The sequence below is a fragment of the Erpetoichthys calabaricus genome, chromosome 13, assembly GCF_900747795.2.
Source record: "Erpetoichthys calabaricus chromosome 13, fErpCal1.3, whole genome shotgun sequence".
Taxonomy (NCBI): Eukaryota; Metazoa; Chordata; class Cladistia; order Polypteriformes; family Polypteridae; genus Erpetoichthys; species Erpetoichthys calabaricus.
Window position 1 is genome coordinate 61600233 of NC_041406.2, and position 6000 is coordinate 61606232.

Genomic DNA, 6000 nt, shown 5'->3' on the forward strand with positions numbered 1-6000 from the left:
TTTTCATGTTCATAGCTTGTCATGATGTGAGATGTCTTTCTGTACTGTAATGTTAGAAACTTAAATTAATCCATTACAAATTTTAGAAGAAACATGTTCATCCGCAAGAGAACATCATCAGGCACTAAGTCCAGGCAGCAGAAAATGATGACAGGTTATAGGCATTTTAGGACAGCTGTTGTCTCAAAACTAACTTTTACTAAAAACTCTGAATCAATCTGCAAGAAGAGACGTCACTGGTAGCTCAAAAGGCTCACGCCTTTTTGAATACAGTAATCCCTCCTCTATTGCGGGGGTTGCATTCCAGACCCCCCTGCGAAAGGTGAAAATCCGCAAAGTAGAAAACATATGTTTATATAGTTATTTTTATATTGTCATGCTTGGGTCACAGATTTGCACAGAAACACACAGGAGGTTGTAGAGAGACAGGAACTTTATTCAAACACTGCAAACAAACATTTGTCTCTTTTTCAAAAGTTTAAACTGTGCTCCATAACAAGACAGAGATGACAGTTCCATCTCACAATTAAAAGAATGCAAACATATCTTCCTCTTCAAAGGAGTGCGGGTCAGGAGCAGATAATGTCAGAGAGATAGAGAGAAAAAAGCAAACAATCATAAATCAATAGGGCTGTTTGGCTTTTAAGTATGCGAAGCACCGCCGGACAATGCAGCTGCTAGGAAGGGAGCAATGTAAAGGTAGCCTTTCAGCATTTTTTTAGAGGAGCGTCCATATCGTCTAGTGGTGCAAACAGCCCCCCCTGCTCACACCCCCTCCGTCAGGAGCACAAAATGTCAGAGAGAGTGAGAGAGAGACAGAGAAAAACAAACAATTAAAAATCAATAGGTGCCGTTCGAGCTTTTAAGTATGTGAAGCACCATGCAGGAAGCATATCGCTTGACAAAGCAGCCACATTTAAGCCCAGCAAGGAAGAGGTAATCTTGTGAAGGTAATCTTTCAGTGTTTTTTGAGGAGTGGCCGTATCTTCTAGGGGTGAGAACAGCCCCTGTGCTCACAATATATTTGAGAATTTTTATTTAATACGTAATACATGCTCTGATTGGGTAGCTTCTCAGCCATCTGCCAATAGCGCAGAAATCCGCGAACCAGCAAAAAATCCGCGATATATATTTAAATATGCTTGCATATAAAATCCGCGATAGAGTGAAGCCGCGAAAGTCGAAGCACGATATAGCGAGGGATTACTGTATTCTCTTTTTAGGTGAATTTGCTTCATTTTTTGTGTTGGATTTGTTTTTTTTCATCACTTCCTTTGTAAAATGCATTTCAATTAAAAGAAATACAAAAGTTGTCCAAAAGAAACTGAAATGATGTGATTTGTTAACAATAAAATAAGAACAGTTTGGTCGAAACCTGAATCTTTTTAGTACAGCACTAGAATGCCCTCAAGAAGGTCATTCACAAGCTATGAACACATCTTACTTGTAAATGCAATTTTTGGCTTTCCTCAAAGCAAGCTGTGTTTTCACCCTTTTATGTAAATCCCCAGTATACTCTTGATATTTACTTGTAAATTTACTTATTTTGATTTGTTAGAGAATTATTTCAAAATTCTTTGATTAAAACTATACAAGGTGAGACATAAAAATAACTGGATTGGTAAAAAAAAAAAAATACAGATGAATTACAGCATTCTAAACATTGTCACCTTCTACTGTATATACTCCCCCTCCCGATCGCTACACCGCTCCATACATATCTTCCATTGACTGAAACAGTGCTGGAAGTCTTCTTGCTTGAGACTCTTCAACAGGCTTGCTGGTTGTCTTCACTTCATCCATGGTAGAAAAATTGTGTTCCCTTCAGGTCACTTTTGATTTTCGGAAACAAGTAAAAATCACAGGAAGCTAAATTGGGAGAATAGGGAGGATGATCGAGGACAGGAATGTTTGTGTCAGTCAAACACTGAATTACTGAAAAAAACAGTACGATCATTTTGAACAATCTGATTCACCAATTTGATGTTTTCTTTAATCCATCTGAGACAAGCCTGTGCGACCTGGGCGTTGAACATCTTCCACATTTTTCATCTCCTTCTTGAAATGGTTGTGCCACTCAAAATCTTGTGTGTGAGACGCAAGATTTCGCAAGACATTTGATGTTGATTCGCTGTTTGATTCCCCCCCCCCCCCCCCCCCCCCCCCCCCTCTCTTTTCACCCAATGTTATAGTATCGACTCATGTAGCAATTGTTGTGCAAATACTGACTGGGCTATTCACAAGATATACCTAGCCGGTCTGCAGTTTAAGAGGGCGTGAAGGAGGGGATATAGGTCTATGATTCACATTTGGCCGACCTCTATAAACGGTTTTCCAGTCAAGCCCCAAGCCCAGTCCAGTTATTTTTGTGTCTCACCTCATACATGTTTAATGAGAAACAAAAAATGTTTTGTATTTTCTGTTGAATTTCCCATCGGGATTAATAAAGTATCTATCTATCTATCTATCTATCTATCTTGAAGCTGTAAGGGCAAACTTGCTGACATTTTAATTTTCTTTGTTTTCTAAACATTTTTCCCTTTTTTAATTTACAGAGGTGAACTAGAGAAGCATGGATACAAGATGGAAACATCATAGTCTTGAAAGAAAACTTGGCTATTTGAGTTTTATGGACTGAACTTCATTTAAATAAAAAGCATGTTATTTTTTGACTTGTTAAATTAAAGGTTTGTATTATTGAGATTTATCTTTTGTTTCTGTATCCTCATAATATACATGAATACTAAGGTGAACATTCAAATAAATGTATAAGACAGAACTACTTAATACTCCAAACTGAAAAAAGGACATTTTAAGTGAGTGCTGTAATTATTGGATATTTTAAGAAAAAAAAGTGCAAAAATTTTCTACCACTGTTCACAAGTTTCAAATTAGGTTATTCTTTGTTTACATGAGCTTTGAGTAATGTACATTTTTTTATGGTTATGATCCTGTACATGGCAATAAGAAAAAAGTTGGACTTTTGCAACTTTTATGTTTGTCATAAAATGCTTGATTCTACAATGGAACAGTTTACTTAGTACCATTGTCATGTAAAACAAGAAACAATCTGAAAAGTGTCCAAGACAGTGAGTGGTGCAGGATATTTTATAAGGCAAAGAGTGGTTGATAGCAAACTTGGCAAAAAAAACAAGAAAGACAAAATCTTCTCAACATTTCAGGTGATCTATGCTCCTCCTTACTTCATTATCAGCATGATGGGTAAAGCCTATACATACATAAAGGAACAAGTAAAGTTGTCAGGACCAGCATCTGAAAGTCAGGTGTTATGTGTATGTTGGAAGTGTTGGTTTTGTTGTATGAAAGGTGAAATTCACTCTTGCTTTCTACTAAATCTGCAGGTAAATACCAAGATTAAAGGTTAGCCTACTTTTGTTACACAGGTTGCTTTATATGCTTCAGTTGTATTAAAGCAGTTTGATTTTAAGACTGTTCATTTATGCCTTTATTTCTTTGTGCCATGGTTCATTTTATGCCCTTGTGTATCCTATTTAATTCTTGTTCCCTTCAATTCTGTTCTCTCTTTTCTATATTATTTCATCCAGTATTGTCACTTTGTTACCATTTTATATTTTCTTTTAATTGTCCTTGGTGATGCTTAGAAAAAGTGGGCTTCTGCCCTGCTAAGGATTGGTTCTCATCTTCCAATGAATAGGCACTACGTCATTGCAGTCCTGTGGATAAGTAGTTAAGCAAATTAATTATTTCCATTCCAAACTTTCCACATGGTCTCCAAAGTAGATAGTCTGTTAACCTCAACAGGGTCTTCATATCCTTTCCATACTCGACCAAAAGCAGGACAGAAGGTAAAACACACATGCTTTTGTACTATTTTACAGATTCATTTTTGGTCATCAGTTCCAGTTTCATTCTGTTTTTAGTTTTGATATTTAGTGTCTTACTTAGTAAAATAGTTTCTTAAACACATACATGTGCACATTGCAGTGTTTGAAAGATTTTTGTTTTCTGTGATTTAATCTTGGATTTAAAGTTTTGTTAGGAACCGGTCTCTGAGACACTAATTCTTTTTCATGTCCTGATCCCAATCTGTTTCACTCTTATGCCTCAGATGTCTTACTTAGTGCTGCTTTATGTCAGCTGTTACAAAATCCATTGCAACCCGGATTTCTTTCTATTTGAAGTCAATGGAAAAATAATGCAATTGTTAGCAAAATACTCATTTTAGTGGCCTCAGGTGGGAGTCAAAGGGAAGGTGCAACGCATCATAGAAAAGAGCAGAAGGTGGCTTTTGACACACAGTATGCCTTGGGTTTTTATGTGCACATTAGCCTTTGGCAAACAGTCCTCAAATCTAACAAGCTGAGTAGAGAGTGAATGCAATCTAACCTTCAATCCAAGGCTGTGTGTGGTAACCCTGGAGTGAAGGAGCAGTAGCTACTACTACATTGGAACATCTTCCTCTTTTTGTTCATGCTCCAAGCATTAGCTGATATTTACATGATGCTATTCTTTGTTCTTCTTTGGCACTTTGGTGTCTGGATTTCTGTTGCATTTTTGACTGGAACTATATTTCATTAAAAAGATGTGTAAATATTTTAACATTTTTACAAAACAAACATGAATTAAATACCTTAAATATCCAATCGTCCATTTGTAGGTACTCTTAAATCCCATTCAATGTCACAATGTTGGTTTGGGTAGGAGGTAGGAGTCAACCTGAAATGGAATGTCAGTCCTTCTCGGGGCACACAGATACTCTCACCCACATCTGCTCACACTGGTCCAGCCTTAAAATCAACAATTAAGTTAACACACATGACTTGGAGATGTGGGAGGAATACCTCGAATGCTTCTGGCAACAAACTAAATGCGTTGCAAAGTAAAGTAATTCGAAGAGTCAGAATTTATTGTCTGCTTTGGTATTGCAATTGGGCTCAACTTGACCTGACTGATATTCAGTTAGTACCTGAGATGTCCCAAGTAAACCAGCACTACTGCCCAAACCTGGTGGTAAAAAGTCGCTTCATTGCCCTTACTCTCAACCACATTACTTGGTAATTTATTCCATGCATCTTTAGCTGTTTTGTGTAAAATCTGCCTTTAACAAGTTCCCAACTGTGTCTGTGTTTTTGTTGTATAATTTGTGTTAAAGTAACAATTGGGATCCACTGTGCTAATTCCTTTCATAATTTGAATCATTTCAATCACATCACCTCTTAATGACAAACTGAAAACTTTAGTGTTTTCTTAAAGCTCATACCTCTTAGGGCTCAGCTCTGAACTCGTACGTGCATGCATCATGGCTGCCACGTGTTCCCAGCGTTCATTTGATGCATCCTCTGAGCAGACATTAACACAACGCATGCACAAGTTGCAGTACCAGCAAAAAGTCGGGGCGTGTGATAAAATTCTGGTTGTGACGTCAGAGTCTCTGTTTACTATCTACACGTGACAGAAAGCCACTTTGCAGATCCTACGAGATTGATGTGCCTGCTTCGATGTTTGATGAATGGTTCGATATGGTGAAGCATAATGCCGACATACAAATGCATTCATGGCACTTTTATATTCAAGCGTGACATATTCCCCAATGTAATGACACGACACATTTTAAAAGTCTCACATACCATTTTCTGTGCCGTCTTTTTTTTTTTTTTTTGCACTTATACAACAGCAACAGAATGTACAGCAGCGTGTTTGAGCCACAAGACAAAAATTAAGGACACAGTGAAAAGGTCTATTTTATGAATAAAGTGGAAATTTCGGCTTTAATCGCAAAATGTCCACTTTAATGATAAAGTAAAATATGAGATTAAAGTAGACCATTGTAAACGTCATCTTTAAACCAACCCAGTTGTTAATCACTATGTGCTTCTGGGGCTTCCCCCCGACCTGACAGCAGCAGCAAGCAGCAATAGATCACCACACACATCACATTAAATCAATGCATGATATTCCAAGTCTCTGCATATTTAGAATCTTTAGATTTATACTTGATATCACTTACTTTAACGTATT

The 6000-nt window shown here is 37.2% G+C and overlaps 1 long non-coding RNA gene across 1 annotated transcript in view; it reads left to right on the top strand.

Moving 5' to 3' along the window:
* Window positions 1-3448, top strand: part of LOC114663369 (uncharacterized) — a 42772-nt gene extending 39324 nt beyond the window's left edge. Inside the window, exon 3 of the long non-coding RNA XR_003718123.2 lies at window positions 2556-3448. This is a non-coding gene — a long non-coding RNA (uncharacterized LOC114663369). The remainder of the gene's footprint in view (window positions 1-2555) is intronic.
* The last annotated feature ends 2552 nt before the right edge of the window (window positions 3449-6000 follow it).